The sequence below is a fragment of the Fukomys damarensis genome, unplaced genomic scaffold (assembly GCF_012274545.1).
Source record: "Fukomys damarensis isolate Sample0158 unplaced genomic scaffold, DMR_v1.0_HiC HiC_scaffold_15, whole genome shotgun sequence".
NCBI classification, from domain to species: Eukaryota; Metazoa; Chordata; class Mammalia; order Rodentia; family Bathyergidae; genus Fukomys; species Fukomys damarensis.
This window is the reverse complement of record NW_022900927.1, coordinates 42,357,170-42,374,337: the sequence shown is the minus strand read 5'-3', so window position 1 is coordinate 42,374,337 and position 17,168 is coordinate 42,357,170. Positions and strand designations below refer to the sequence as shown.

At 37.2% G+C, this 17,168-nt stretch overlaps 1 protein-coding gene across 3 annotated transcripts in view; it reads right to left on the bottom strand.

Moving 5' to 3' along the window:
* Syt1 (synaptotagmin 1) overlaps positions 1–15,557 on the bottom strand; it is a 517,172-nt gene extending 501,615 nt beyond the window's left edge. The window contains exons 1-2 of one of the 3 annotated variants that reach the window (XM_010639517.3): positions 15,410–15,555; positions 15,198–15,315 (exon numbers count right to left, since the gene is read on the bottom strand). The gene's annotated coding sequence lies outside the window, so the exon portion shown is untranslated. Of the gene's footprint in view, positions 1–15,197 lie in introns of all 3 variants that reach the window. The other 2 variants (XM_010639520.3, XM_010639515.3) reach the window with 2 other exon arrangements.
* Positions 15,558–17,168: the final 1,611 nt, after the last annotated feature.

Here is a 17,168-nt window from a genome sequence, read left to right as displayed (position 1 = left end):
TGCTGTGGTTTGAGAAAACACATTGTCAAAATAATTGGAAAAATCCTAAACTAAAAATTTTAACACCATATATTTAAAGCATTTTCCTAGATCTCACCTCAAACTTCCTTTATCTAAATTTAGTTTCATCAGTATACTCATTGATGAAATGAGAGTCTATATATACCCTTCTTTTAAATAATTTAAGTATTTAACATTATCACCTTAAATTCTACTTAGATATTAAAAAAGAGACACACTTTCAAAGCCCTCTCTATCATAGAAAATGTGCATATTCTTGACAGGGAAATCTAGAGGAATTTTGAAAAGTGAAATAGTCATATTCCCATAATACGGAAAACCTAAACAATTACTCACAGATAAAAATAATAAAAATTATTTTAAAAGACCCATACTGCATTTCTGAAGCCAGCATTTGAATGCTTAGTAATTGTGGAAACACTTCTAGAGCTATTACACTTCTATTCAGATTGGACCCAGGCATTGTATCAAGCTCAACTCTCTTTAACCATGGCTACCTAACCCTCTTCAAGGGTGCCAAACTACATTTTCCTTTTTTTCTACATTATAGCAAAATTCACCTTTCCTGGAAGGTTGAGGGACGTGGAAAGCATCTATTTCACACGTAGATCCACCCCGTGCTTCCATGTACCCTCCCCATTCATTCAACAAACATTTTGTAAACATGTGGGATGTGTCAGTTGTGTGAGCGTTACAAATGCCAACATGAGGGAAGCATCTCCCCTGATCCCTGACAGTTTATGTTCTTAGTGGCTTCTCATAGAGTTTAATAGACAATCTAAAAATAAATAGATAATTATAAATTGTACAAATGCTTATTTAGCGATACTAAGGTTTGAACCCAGGACCTTTGCACTGAGCTACATCCCCAGACTTAAAAAAATTATTTATTTGTTTGAAACAAGGTCTTGCTAAGTTATTCAGGGCTGAATTCGAATTTGTGATCTTCCTGCCTTACCCTCCTGTAAAGCTGGGGTTACAGGGCATGTGACACCCCACAAAGTCCAAGTATTTTTAAAGTACAAGAAACTATGGAAAAACTAATGAAAGATACAGTTTTTATTATAAGATCAGAAAGAGCCTTTTTCATTTAAGTTGCTGCTTGAGTAATGAGTTAAGGATAGCAAAAAAAAAAAAAAAATTAGCTTAAATTTTTTTCTTGGAAAAACTGAGCCTTAGGATAAGCTTCCCAAAGAGGTGGAGTTTTTAATTCTCCCTCCCCTTTTCTACCTGCTTCCTTTCTCTGCTCTGACTTCACTTTCTCTTCTCTTTCTTTAAGGCAAAGTACCAAGTTAAGGCAACTTGTTTTTTCTGGAGTCCTAGATTACATGAAACAAACTTTCTTCTAAAGCATAAATGATTAATACTAGAATCAAGATCATCTTTGCAAACATAGTTAGAAATTGCTCAATTTTTTGTGCTTATTTTTAAGCTCTCCTACCTCCCCGATTAAGTATACTGAATGTTCCTGTTTAACAAGATTAGACAGTGCTCATTGGGCGCCAAGTACTCTGAGTGGGAATATACAGAAGAATAAGACGTGCTGTCTAAATCCACTGAGATTTCAGCCAATAGCTGGATGGTCACATAAACTGATCATCAAAGAAGAGTGACAAATGTAATGCTAGAAATATTGAAGACTACTTAATAAGCTTTGAGCGAAGGAGATGGGAGGGGAAATTTCTTTGAAGAGCAGATGTGCAAATTGAATTATAAATGAGGGGGGTTAAAAAAGTGACTGGTGGAGGAAGGGTACTGTTCATGGAGAAGGAACAGGAGAGAAGTATCTCAGGGTGATGGTCGGTGTGGTGGGCCAGGCAGAGAAGGCCAGGTTGGGTGGGGCATTTTTGATGTCCTGTTAGGCATTTTTATTAGTATTTGAATTTAGATACAGAATTCTAAATACTTAAGTAAGTCTTCATTTGTTCCATGGGCTAGTTTTCTGATCTTTACTGTCAAGGAGAAGAAGAAATCTGTTTTTGTATCTTCTTCTACAAGAAAGTTTTTGATAATTGAAAAAGAGAACACATTATGTTGACTCAGTTTCAACAAAAAGTTTACATGCTATTAGTGGAAATCCTCAAAAGGTGGCAGGCCAACATGGCTCTGTAGATAGAAAAGACGAATAACAGCACTGGGGCCAGTACCTATTCACACAAAATCACTAGTATGTGAATATAGCAAAAACAGAATTTTGGGAATGGGAAGTTAAATTTCATGCATTTATGGTATGACAGTATATTGAAAATAAGCTACTGTAAGATCAGAAATATCTATTGTATTGTACACAGTGGTATGTTAAATGCATTGTAATTTTTTGAAAATTGGTAATATTTTTAGTGTTTTTAAAACTACAGATTATTACCTATTAGTAGGTTGGATATAAATATCACTGGTCATGATCAGAATTTTTTATTTTTATTTTTGTTTTGTTTGGAGACACACACACAGAACTAGAGTGAAGCTTTAGAATGCATAAGCATAGAACTTTTGTTCACATTTTTATATACATGTTTGACTATGTACTAAATTTAGATGTGATTCAAAAATACTAGCAAATGTCAAGGTAGTGGATTTATTTATTTAACATAATTTTTCATAAAATGTTTTCTTTATACTTTCCACCAGGGATTAGACAGTTAGAGGTGATAAAAATATTGTTGTGCAACTCTGAAAAACTCATACTTAATGGAGAGACCAGATTTACTAAAATATATATATATATATCTGTATATGTTTATTTATATGTTTATATATATATTACTACAAATTATTTTGAAAGACTCCTGCTTCCACAGAAAAGAAATATGAATGGTATATCATTTATGAATCACAGTGTTTAATCAAATAATGCTTCCTTTAAAAACATATTATTATCATGCTTATAGAGTCTTAAGGGAAAAGAGAGGCCATTTAAGATTGACGCTTTAATTATTGCTTTATTACTGCTGCAGCCGATTGAGTGGTATTGTTATTTTACATAAGGTAATAAGCCTTTGTAAGCACTTGGTTTACTGTCACAGAGTGCACAGAGTGACCTAGGTAGGCTTGGGTTATTAAGTTCTTGAAATCAGGATATGAAACCAGATAGAGAAAAATAATTTCCGGTTGATGTTCTAAGACCTCTGTTATCTAAATGATAATCAACACAAAATGATTTGTTTTATTATGTTCTCAGTGTTTATTTACTTCTGTTTCAAAATCTAGAGTTTTGTAGGATATAATAAAAGTATACTCAAAAGGAAATTACACTGAAAAAAGTCATTACCATGATAAAAAGCCAAGGTTTTTAAATTCATAGAAATAATAAAATTGGGGTTAAGCCATGTGTTTAATTCCCTCAGAAAATGGGGACAAAAGAAGAAAGGTTATTAAGATTTAACAAAAGATATACAGACAAGTATGTGCCATAAAAGAAGTAGTTTCTCTTTTAAAGATGAAAATAAATAAGGAAAATATACATCTATAGAACACCGAAGGATGTATTTAGAAATCAGGGTAGAAATAAAACGTATTCCATGGTAACTATTAAAAGACCTAAACATGATAACAGATTAGAAAAATGTGTTAGCAAAACGAAATCCCATATATTTACAAGATTTTCAGGGTAGAAACCACATGTATTTCATGGTTGTAACTATTTTAAAAACCTAAGCATATGAGATCAGACTAGAAAATGTTACACAGAAATGAAATACCATATATTTAGAAGAAGCTCAAATTTTATGTGATTAACTGCTTTGAAAAGTTCTTTGAAAATATTCATAGATTGCTTTTGATTAAAATATTAGGCAGAGTAAAACTCATGGAAACAGAATTTTAACATCAACACAATTCTCTGTAATTATAGTTTCTGTTTTTCTTAAGTTTCAACTTCTATATTTTTGGATGCTCACACTCTACTGTTGTGCTGTGTCATTTATTACCCTCTTTTATGATTTTTTTAGTGTTTAGGACTCTAATACTATTGTGATTATATTTTGTGTTGTTATTAATTGCCTGTCTTTACTTCTAGATGTAAGATCCCTAAAAGCAGAGAACTTGCCTGCTGTGTATCCCCAGCATCCAAACAGTAGTTGGTGCATAACTGTCCTTACTGTTGAAATACATTATTCTCAAATATGGGATATAACAAAGAGAAGATGTGTATGAATTTTGTACAAATGGATTCTGTTGAGCCTGTGGCATATATGGGGAGTTAATGCAACTATAAATAAAGCATGATAACATCCTTGAAACAGCTCCCTCCCTCAGAAAGCTAACAAAAAATATTAGAAATTCTCTTTCATACAGTTGGCCCCACACGTCTTTAGTTTGTTGCTTTTAGCTCTACTGAGCTGATCATCTAATAATCTTTAAGTCCTATAAATATCTGCCTAGTGTTTAAAAAAGGAAGCAAAGTCTCAACCACAGTTGATGCTTAGTCTCTGATATTCAACCCTTTCATTCTGCTACAGTCATAGCAGTTGTTATATTATCGAACACATTCACACATCTTGGCAATGGTTATGAGTACCACATTGTCCCATATTCTCAAATGCAGTAGATGCTTGCTGGAACTCCCTGGATCTGCCCCTGAGCATCAACTCAGAGGTTAGTATCTGGAGTAAAAGTGATCCCTGGGGAGTCTCCATCAGCACTGAAGCCCGCCGCTATCCTCTGGTGCTTTGCTGCCTGAAGCTTGTTACCTAATATTTGTTGTTTTTGCCTAACTTGATCTAACCATCTTCCCACTTGTAGCAGAATACTTTTCCACATTGGATTGATGCTATCTATGTCCAGCTCCCAACCCCTGGATGACACAAGACTCGGGTTTAGATAAACACTCTATTTCAAGGACCTCTTCCTAGTAGTAGGGTCAAGACAAGTATCCCAGTTTGTTCCAATCAAGTTTATCCCATACATTTTTGAAAAAAAAATGAAATTATTTGTATATTGAGGTGTCTGATATAAGCCTATTCTCTTTAAGAACATTTTTATTGACTGTAAAGAAAGAGTCTGGCTCCCTTGCCTCGACCCTGCAAAGCACAAAAGAATAAGTTACAAAGAGAGGTAGTGGTGGGCAGTGGGAAGGAAAATAGACTTTGTCCTGAGCATGTGATTTGATTTCCCTTTTTTGAGATATGACTGAAACCAGAATATTCATGAGCTTTATGGTCACATGAGCTTCAAAATACTTTCTCTGCTTAAGCCATTCTGAGTCAGGTAATATTGCAACATGTGAAAGAATTCTTGGCGTTAAAAAGAAAAGGAGCAGGAGCAAAAATCTGCCCTGTATTAACAGAGTAGCAGACTTATCAGATAATACATTTGTATTCTTGAGTGAACAATACTTTTAGTGGTGAAATAGCTTATTCAAGTTTATCTTTCTTTTTCTTTTCTCATTGAGTTTATTGGTACATTTTAGGTATACAGTACAGTTACATTCATCATTGGGATCTTGTACCTTTACATGACAGGTTTTGGTTCTCATTTTGTTTCCTTATCCCTGCCCTCCCTTTCACCCTTCCTCCCTTCCCTATTTACAAATACTTTATTTCCATTTTTTCATTTCTGGGTCTACTCAAATCCAAGTTTCAAGCCAATATTACCATGATGATAATATTGACCCAAACACTGATGTGGATAAATTAGCCTGGCCCTCTGTAGTCTCTTTTGGTCAACTTTTGGGCTATCATCTGGTCCTCCTCCCTGTATTTTCATGTATCTAATGATAGTGCGATTGCTTTTAGTTGAATATTGTCTCTGGATAAGTTATAGATGGCTTTGGTTTGCTTCCTCATTCCACAATGAAATATAAACCTGGATAAGTTACTAAAATATTCTTTATCCATAATCTTAACATTAGAAATTATGGATAAGCAGTTATCTCATAGGGATGTTGGTAACATTAAATGGCATGAAGAATAAAAAAAATACAGGAAAGTGCTGATAAGAAGAAACAATACTATGACTAGCTTATCTATGTCCCAAAGCCCCAATAAGTGTCTATCTTGTGCTCCAAACAATCTTCATACATCATATAGGCCTTTCCCAATCAAAAGTCCTATTTCCTCATATCAGATGAAGCATAAAGTCAATTATATTAATTCACATTGCAATGCCTATGGCTATTAACTATGTCCCACAAGTGTATTTGAATTCTTAGCACAGATTGCTAAGTGATGGACTTCATATTAGAGTTGAATCATAGTCAAGATTTATATGCTCCTTTAGAGTAAAATGTTTAACTGGTCTGTCTTGGAAGTGAAAAAGAAAAACAACAACACAATCAACAACTTCTATTAATATTAGGAAAACAGTGAGAAATCGTGTGTGTGAGTACCAGTGAAGAGGACGAGGAAAGATGAGGCTGGAAAGCCAGTAGCAAAGCTACAACACTTATTATTCCAGTCATATTTCTTTGCACTCTGGGAGACTGCTTAGAACTAATTAGTTTAGAAATGAGAAAAAAATGAAATGACTTATTTTATGTCATGGAGATAAAACAATGATGAAAGGTCAACTGAGTTAGTAACTTAAACTTAGTGACTTCTCTTATAGATGGGAAAGTATACTTTGCATAATTCTTAAAAACAGACTTAATTTATTTCAAAAATTGAGTCACAGAAGTAACTACACACTGAATTTTACTTTCTTTTCAAAGAGGTAAATAAAGACTGAGTCCAGCAATGAATGATGATGGTAAATTTGTATTTTCGTTAAGCAAGAATAAATGAGTTCTTATATTTTGAGATAATTACAAAACATACTGTTTTCTTTATTAAATGCCCAGGCAGTATGATTCAATAAACAAAAGAATTTAAAAGGTTTTCTTAAGAATATAATTACAGGCAGCTAACTTAACAATTGACTCTTTGTCATTGTAACTGTAAAATAGAGAATCTATAATATGATCAAATTAGGCAACATAAAAGAAAAAAAACATTGCTATATACCTATCATGAAAACAATAACATTACCATTCTAGGAACAAATAAAAAACAGAGTTTCAAATAGTACGTTCTAGTGTTTTGGATTTAAAATATGATTACTGTGTTCCTCTCTGATCAGTTTTGCTCTAGAGATTAACAGCAAGAAGCTTTTATGTGCTAGATTTTATAAGCATTCAAATCACAGAATATTCCCCTTAAATGTACAAATTACATAAACAAATTAAGAGGTATCTCTTTTATTTATCTATACATATGCATTGTGAAGCTGATCTAAAATGTATACAAATTAGAAATTAAATTTCTTGCTTGTTGACAAAATGAATTCAGCTGGTAGAGATGACAATTGGCCCAAAACCAACAAAGCTTTCATTTAGTGAATTTATAGAAAGGAAATTCATAAAGACATTTTTTTTTTGGTACCAGGAGTAGAACTCAGAACCTTGCAGTTGCAAGGCAGGTGCGGTGCCACTGAGCTAAACCCCACTCCCATAAAGACATTGTTTAAAAAGTAAAGCAAGGAAAGAAGTAACACTGAAATGCAAAAAAAGAAATCAGAAAAGGTAATATAGAAGAGTAGAGCTAGGAAACGAAGAAAATCTAAGGAAAAGGATGCAAGGAGATTACTATACTATTTTCCTAACCTGAGAGCTGAACAAATCTCTTTTATTCAAGCAGTGACAGCAGTGAAATGCTTCAAGGCATATGTACAGTTTTAAAGTCAGGAAGTTAAGAGAAATAAAATTGTGGCTATGTACTAAATACATAAATGATGAAACAGATTCTCAAAAGCATAACAGAACCTATCTGCTCTACATTTTTCTGAAGGAGTAGGCTCTTGCCTATCATCAATATTCATTTTTATGTTGTTCAGCGTTGTTCAGAAAGTGTATATGATTCCTCTGAAAAAAGAGTTATTAGAATCTTCAATAACAAGTACTTTTTATTTTTTAAAACAATTTAAAAGCAAAGCAATTTTGGTTTAAGGGTATGTTGGTATTCATTTGAAATGTCACTTTTTGGAAATATTAGACTCAGATGTAGCTCAAAGGGATGGTTGGCTTTTAACATTTAACATTGTAGTTTAATAGAATCACTAAAAATAGACACCTTACTTATAATGTATGTCATGTTGTTAAGTAAGCTTTTAATGCAATAATTTCCTGTACAGTTGAAACCCAAGCTCTTTCAGACATATAGTGATCCTGTTTATATAGATTTAAATATAAAATTTATTGCCTCAGATTCTGAATATTGGTGAGAATGGGATGGTGATGTTATTCCATTTATAGAAGAGGTCCTGATGCCCTCGAAATATGTTCTAAGGCCCAATGGTTCACTTTCGTCATTCTTCAAATCTGATGAAAATGCAAGGGATTAGGCAGAAAGCCAGCCTTGTAAACCAGTCTCTGGCAGACACTCCAAGTCAGAAACAGATTTCTGTGCTTTGCCACCTTATCTCTCCCGAGAAAGCGTATCAAGTTTCCTTTTTAGTCTGACAAACACAAACCTCCTTGATAGAGGAGCCCACCTCTACCTTATAACTTGCTAGCCAGCATGTCCTTACTCTGAATTCAGTTGTCATTTATTCAAATAGCATTTGTAGATTTTTTCTATAAGAAGATAGAAAATGTCCATATTTCATAGATGATAAAGAAAGATCTATTTGTATTGTGTAGATTACAGAAGACTAGCACATTATGAGGGGAAACCACACTCACTTGTCTCTTTCTCCTTTTCAATGAGATAATTCCAAATTGATATTTAAATAATTAAGAGCTGTCTGCTGCTGTGAGACTATATTGTTGTTTATATAAAAATATATGAAATAATGCATTCTAAAAGCAACCTTACATATGATGTTTCAAATTAATACCTAGAGATCCTGCAGGGGGAAAAAAACTGATTCTTAATTATCTGTAATCATGAGGATGAAGTAGGTGAATGTTTCAGGGCCTTTAGCACAACACACAGATGGATTTTGGAAATATAATTGGGAATTTATTTTTACAATTATTTCAGTTTTACCCTTGGATGTTAAGTAACTCACAGTTTAACAGCTTCACCTTTGGATCACACGTAAGTGACCTATGTACAGTCAAAGAAATGCTATTTTGCCAATGGCCTAAAACTTATATAACAGATAACATATTAAAAGTGTAATGTGAGTTTGGTACAGATGTGTATGATTTCCCGGAGGACTTCCAAGTGCTTTTTCCCCCCATGTCAATGAAAACATACTCAGGAATTTCACTTAGCAACCCTGTTATGGGTCAGATCTAAAACGCCCCCCAAAAGCTCAGGTATTCAGAGGCCAGGCTTTGGGAAAGTGACTGGATCACGGGGATGCTGCACTCGTAGGCAGGCGAATCCACTGACGAGATCAGAGATGAATGTGCTGTTAGGAAGCGGGGTGTAGTGGGAAGAGGTGGAGACTCCCTTCCAAACTCTTCCCTTTCCTCTCTGCTTCTTGGCTGCATGGGTTTCCTCTGTCCATGCCCATCTAGCAGTGCCCTTGCTGCTTTGGAGCCAGCTGACCATGGGCTAAAACCACGAACCAAAATAAAGCTGTCATCCTTTAAACTGTGGATATGGTTTTTGTTTTTTAATCCACCTATGAGAAACTAAGACAAAACCTTCTTCCTACCTGGCTTAGGCACAAGGTGACTGGTAAGCAGGCATCCCAGAGAGAAAGTGACTTTCAGGTAGAGCAGAAGGTGGTACCCTGGAGGTCACATCAAGGGAGTTTTCACTAGAAGATTGCAGCTGGCTTCCCTGCTTTCTCTTCTATTCTTACATCACTAAAATGATGGTGCGGATGGAGAGGGTAGGGAGGGGGAGAGATACTATTTCTTACTTCAACCAAAAGCCTGTCTCAAAAAACCAAAAACAAAAACAAAAAAATTGCAGGGTAAGGATATTTTACATTTAAAACTCTTCAGTTATATTTGAGTGAGCATACACTTTTTTTTTGGTACCGGGTATTGAACTCGGGTCCTTGCGCTTGCAAGGCAGGCCACTGAATTGCTGAGCTAAATCCCCAGCCCAGCATACACTTTTTATAATTGATTAAGTAGGTGAGTTATTTACGAAAGAAAAGAAAGCCTTCGTCACATAGAATAATACATAACTACTTTTCCTTAAATGTAAGGCCCTTTTGCAAATATAATAATACCATTCATTTAGAATTATCAATTAAACTACACCTCACAGAGTATCAGGTTCACTGAGACAAAGACCAAGCTTCAGTAACATACTGTGTATTTCAATCAGAAATTAATTCTTGACTGAGGCAGTTAGCTAAATGTTTTGTGCATAGTATTTGTACTTGCTGTTGGTTCGTGTGATGAAATGTTTGATAGGGCCATCAGAAAATTTAGTAAATCATATCTTTAAAAATGGTTTCATCAGATTCTTGAACTAGTATAGGAGCTGGGAGTGTAACTCTGTAGGAGAGCACATGCTTAGTTAGCATGCACAAGGTCCTAGGTGTGCTCCCCAGAACAAAAAGGAAAGAATAGAAAAAAAGAGAGCTGGATTAAAGTCAACTTCCCACTTTACAGGGAAATTCTCCAGCTCTCATTTTATAAAAACAGCTAAGGACTGGGGATTTAGCTCAGTGATTCTGCCTAAAAAAAGAAAACAGCTAAGAAATACAAGACATTTATGATTTATGTCTTCAGTTACTTAATAATTTTCCATAGGTCCTTTTTTATTAAAACATTTTTCTATGTACATAATTAATACAGTAACTGTAAAGTACATGAAACATTTACAGAATGATCAGTATATTTTGTTTCTCTATAATAGTAGCAATCAAAATTATGAACTTTTATCTTGTCTTATTTACATTATTAGGAAATCATAGAAACCAGTGCAGCAACATCCCTTTCAAGTAATGAGTGTGTCAGCAAAGAAAAAACTAACTCAAAGAGAATTAGAAGTACTCCTAAAGAATTGCAACTTAAGGTTAAAATAAATATAAAATTATAGAAAATAGACAAATAGAATTATTAGAGAAGTAAGATTAAAATATGTCAAAGACATGACAAAAAATTTGTTTCTAATGCTACCACAAATGTGCTGTTTTAACTCCATAATGGACTTTAATTTCTTTCAGAACTCAAATTATTGTTTTTAAATTAATGAAAATTTGATGTCATTGCGGAAGGTTTATTTACAATGGGACCTGAAAAGTTGTATTGAAAACTACAAAATTTGTTTTTCTAGTGCTTACTGTTTCTACAACATAACAATAATTTTGTCATTACTTTATTTATTTATTTTTTGTTACTGGGGATCGAACTTGGATCCTTGTGCTTGGAAGGCAGGCAGTAGGAACCACTGAGATAAATCCGTGGCATTTCATTATTATTTTAAATAAAGTTTTCTCTTTTTTATAAATAAAGGCCACAGTTTTATTCATATTAGACACAGGATGGCAAGCTCCTTTGTAATTGGTAGCATAAATTTGTAATATAATTTAAAATAATATTATTTTTTTCTATTGCTGGTAGATATTAGTACAGTGAAATTAGCATGTTCTGCTATCACACTTTATCTTATAATCAGTATAAAAGTAGGTCCTCAGGAACTCATGAAAGTTTAAAGAAAAATGGCTGTTTTCTTTGACTTGGAAAGATTAAATTTCTTTGTAAGAAAATGGATGCACTTACTGAAGAGCTTTGAATCAACTTTCAACAACATTACTAAAAGTATTGCTAATTTCTTAAAGAACTAAGTATAAAGGTATCATCATGTCCCTCTAATTCAAAACAGTAATGGTAATTGTGTTGTTCATTTATATAAAAAATAAGTTTACCTCAGTGCAAATGTTATAAGAAACATCTGCTGAAAGCCTTGGAAAGATAGAAACTTTATTACCTGTCATATCCAAATCATGTAAAATTAAGATTTTGACCTTTTTGTTGGCTGTATGCAGATGCATCTTCTTGTATGGATAATTTTAAAAAAATTATACCTGGAAAAATCACTTCTCAAAAAGTGTCCGTGAAAGCAATGATCGAGGCCCCCACTGACCGTGTCTCTGGGTAGTCATAGCCTTTCAACCAAAGAGCTATTAAAAGCATCTCCAAACATTGCTATCTTTCTTTAATTGGTACTTTTGAGAGGAGTAGCCCCTAGTTTCAGCAGAGTGCATCCTGTTAGTGTCTTCTGCCACTTAAAAATGTTATATAATTTTAGAATATAAAACCACATACAAGTTATATTTATCTATGTATATTATACCCTTAAATCTAAATTGAGATTATTTTTACACTGCCATATATACTTTATCCCTATTTAAATAGCTCTGATCAATTTCTATGAAAATAAATTTAGCCAGAAAGTAACTTGTATATATTAAACTTTTATTCAGATACATTAAAGACCACTAAATCACTTAAAACTTTAAAATCACTAGTGGGTCAAATATTTAAAAACCACTATAATTTAGCAAAATGCTTGCAAGATTCATCATTCTGCATTTTATTTGTTAATATTTAATCATTTTGCAAACATAGCCAGGACAAGTTAGCATCTTCTAGTTTTATTTTTAGCTAGCATCAAATCTAATCTGCAAATCTTATAAATATAATGTTATTCATTTTCATATTTATTGATTAGAACTACCTGATAATTTGCCCTGATCAAGTAGTACCCTCCATTAGGAAATGAGGTTCAAAACCACTCAGTAATAAATCTTTGTCAAGTTGTGTTTCTATAGATGAGTGTTTTAGGTTTCCCCTGTATAGTTGCTCTGATAAAAAGTCATAAAATATAATTATCATATTTACTCAGAAACAGTAGTAAGACTTACTAGAACATCACTTTAAAGGGATAAACATGGTCATATGAAATCATGACACTAAACAATTTTTACCCTGGGAAGATTTTACCCAGGGCAAAAATGTATAATATATCGCTCCTCCACACATTCACTCAGAACTAAAATTAGTGCAGACTTTCAAAACATAAAAGCTTAGTTTTTCAGAAGTATGTGAAAAACTATCAACTAATACACATCTTATATTATTGTCATAATCACACTTGCAAAGAGAGATGAAAATAAATATGGCATACCAAGTCCAAACTTTCATATATTCCAAAACAGTAGAGAAACAAGCAAACAAAATCCTACTTCATTCACATGGAAAGCTGTTGGTTTCATTTTGCACATCATTCATGTCTAAACTTGTTAATTCAGTGGTACACACACATGAGGTAATTAAGCTACTGCCCTTTTGTCCTTGTAACCAAAAGGTGGCACCTCTACAAATTAGAGTTAGCTTTCCACAGAGACACTAAAAATTTTTAAAAAGTCATTTAGATGTCAAAGCCCTAGAAAGAAAGTGTGTGTGTGTGTGTGTGTGTGTGTACATGTTGTGTGTGTTATGAGGGGATTCTGTCTAGGTAGGGAACATGATGGTCTCAAATGGAAAATGGTTTCCAAAGCAGTACACATTACATGGATAACACATGGAAATTACATGGAAACCAGCTCTTCTCTTAGCTTGTGTATAAACTTACACATTAAAGATATGTGGTTGAAAGAAATACTTTCTGTACTGCATAGGATAGTGTGGAAGATGGAGCACATATCTTTTTAAGAAGAAAGATACCTTTTTCTTAAGTGGACATCTTGTGAAAAAATAAAAAACCAAAACCAAAACCAAAAGCAAAAGATTTGGGTATTTCCACTGATAAATCAAAGGCAAGGATTTATCTAGATGCTAACACCTGCCGATTTCTTTGTGCTTCTCTAGAACCCGCTTGGACTGCTTTCCCAAAATATCTCCTTCCTTCTTCCCATATGAGAGTAATCACTTAGCTGTCTCTGATGAATAATACCAAAATGATGGAATTAAACGCAGTTGGAGCTGATGTCAAGGCTTTGTTCAGAAGTTCTGTTTATTTGACCTAGTACACAGGCAGCCAGGCCCACTGTGTTGTTTTGGTATCTTTCTCTTTCTCTTAACAAGAGAAGGGAAATGTTTTTCCTTTCCAGGTTTTTAAAATGTGAGGCTATCTTTGTACTATTACTTTGGAAACTTTGTCCCAGTCCAAGAGGATTCACTGCCACCTGAGCCTCCATGTGCCTTCTAGAGGGAATGTTGAGATTGCATAAACATCATCTCACATCCGCTAAATCTTCCCTTACTGAAGGAAAATAAACCAAAGCATGAGTTTGATGTGCATGCCATGAAACTCAAGCAGATAGGACAGAGGTAAAAGAAAATGATAATTCATACACAAAACATAGCTTTAGTACAAAAGATAAAGTTGCTTTATTTCACCAAAGGGTTAATATCTGAGAAGTAAATGTCAACATAACACAGAGCTAACTAGATGAGCTTTCTCAGAGTAGAATTCCAAGGTGTCTGATAATACTGGAGTCACTTAAAAATCTTTCAAAACTTTACATATTTTTGCTCCCTCCTAACATAAAGCCTCTATAAAAGAACCTCAACAAAGCCATAATCTGATTTTATTTTGATTTTTTTAAACTCAAGTACCCTCAGAGTTCAGACATTAACCCTGCTGGTGTGCAATACCACACTGTCAGGACGGGAAAAGTCAGGCGGCTGGCACTTAAAAGCAACAGCAATTAAGCGGTCGACTGTCGGTTTATTTTTGTTCCATTTGAACAGATCAAGTGAGAGACAGAGCCTCTTTCAAGGAGGAGATCAAGTCAAACTTGATGCTTCCTCTCTCTGAAAGCAGGAGCTGTATGGCTGGTCTACTTCCTTCTTCAGTGCAATTCCTTATTCAATTTAAGTGCTTTCTGCACAATTTTCACAGGGGTCTTAGTGTGTCTTGGTTCGTCCCCCTCCCCGGAAAGGTGTCATTATCCTCTTCCCTCTAAGAACAGAAATCCTCTCCAGGGGGAGAAATAAACCTTGTTGGAGCTTAGAGGAGAGAGAGAGAGAGAGAGAGAGAGAGGGAAGAGGAGAGGAGAGAGAGATTGGGGTGGAGGACCAAGGAGAGAGAATGAGAGAAAGAAAGAGGAAGAAGATGGGGGATGCCCAGTATCAACTCCAGCCTCTGAATTACCAGCGCTTTGCAAAGTGCTTTTCCAAGAGATGCACATGTGGTCTCCTATTTCTCACAATAGGCCACCCGGGGATCCCTCCCTACGTCTCCCCCCACCAAAATCCAAGTACAACAAGAAGAAAATCCTCCGGACAGATTCCAGCGCACAGGCACCGCCGAGGTGTCCCTGCGGGTAGTCCCCCGCCTTACCTGGAGGGAGGACCGGTAGGTGGTGCGGGCTTTCGATTCTCAGCGCTCTCGTTCTCTCCCCGAGGGGACCTGTGCGGAGCACTCGCTACTCCCGCTGCCTCCGCTAGAGAGGGGCAGCCTGCAACACAAAAGGGGTGTGTGGGTGTGGGTATGTGGGAGCTTTTCCAGGGCCACCAGCTGGTCCCGGCTGGCCGCCCCCACCTTACACACACCCCTTGGGGCGCCGGGGCCCCTCTTAGCTGAGCACCACCCTGGGGGCTTGCCCCGGGTGCAGCCTCAAGTTGCCCGCTCTGCTCGCTGCTGCCGTGGCTGCCGCTGCGGGAGGAGGAGGTGGAATGACTCTGGGGGCAGGACTCGGTCTAGAGCATCCCCACACTGCAGCTTCTCCCGGAATCCCTCCAGTGAGGAGGCGGCCGCCCATCATCTCCCAGCCTCTGCTGCCTGATTGGTTCCACCCGGGTACGCGACGCCGGGAGCCAATCCGAGCGCACTCATAATAGGTGGATCCGCTCAGCCACCAGCGCCCATCCCAGTTCTGTGAGTGTCTCTCCATCCCCACAGCGGACGGGGACCCGGGAAGGGGCCCTGGGGGCGGGGCAGGGAGATCAACTGAGAGGGGGCACATCCAAAGGAGACACTCTCAAGGGCGTCCGCTGAGCCTTCCGGGCGGGCTCGGGGACGCCCGCGACCTGTTCAGCAAGCCATCTATGTACAGGATAAGGAGGCAGCATAATACAAAGCTTTTTTTTTTTTGTACTTTCAATCAAAACCTGCCCTGATACTGAGCATGCCCAGACTGCCACAGCGCCCTAGGAGCTTCGATGCCTGTGGGTTCCCGGGATATAGGTGTTAGAAAAGGTGGGAACGGGAAGAGAGAGGCAGAAGTTTGTGTTTGGCCGCTTGACCCGGCAGAGTTGTGAAGCGGGGCAGGGTGAGGCTTGGAGAGGGTTCCGCGCAAGTGTGCTCAAACAGCCTCGTGCAGGTGGCTTTCGGAGGCTGGGGTATTACGTGCCGCCGGGTTGGGGGGCTGCAAGCTGGATTCGGCTCCGCGGAGCCCCGCTGGGTGTCCGAGACTCCGCGGGAAGGGTGCGGGTCGGAGCCGCGAGGACGCTGCGTTCCTTAGGTGGGGCCGAGGAGCGGACTCCACCCAGCAGCAGCAGCGCCCCGGGCGGGGAGAGTGCGCGGGGAGTTTCCCCCGTGGCCACCATAAGTTTGTAGACCTGGGGCAAGTGCGGCATTGTTGGGATGCTTTTTCCTGGTGTGCATGTGCGCGCGTGTAAGTGTGTGTGTGTGTGTGTGTGTGTGTACGCGCGCGTGTGCGCGTGTGTGCTCGCCCCTCCCCCACCTCTCTCCACCCCTTGTCAGTGCAGTGAAGAATAAAGCGTAGGTTTCCTCCCTCCTTCCTCTCTTCCCTGCTCAACCGATCTACTGGGAAGTAAGAAGCTTTCCCCCTGTGAGAGCCGAGGTGACCTGATTGTCTCTAAGCTCCCGGGCAATTTATAGCTTGTTAATACCCACCTAGCGAACAGGGAGGTTTGGCAGGTGGGGGAAGGGAGGGTGAGCCGGCCTGGCGGCGGGAGAGAGTCCAGCCGGAGAGGAACAAGTGCATTACCCGCTCCACAGGTGAACGGTTTTCAAAACGCGGCGAAGTATGCCCTTTCTCACTCGCTTGACCTTGTTTAATGGCCTTCGAACCTCTTATTTGCTTTTGCTTAGAAACCCTCGCAGTTTGTGTAAACTTGACAGACAGCCACAAATTAGAACGTTCTTTATTGGGCTCTTTCTTTTTACTGAGAAGATTATCTTAGTATCTCAAGTAAGACAATAAATAGCAATCTCAATTCCCCAAAGTCATCCACTTTGAACTGGAGTTTCATTAACACTGGTGTGCAAAGGTAAATGTAGCAAGAATTCAATTAACAGTAACACATTTCTTCGAGGTTTTAATTAAATTTCTTATATTTCTGTAAT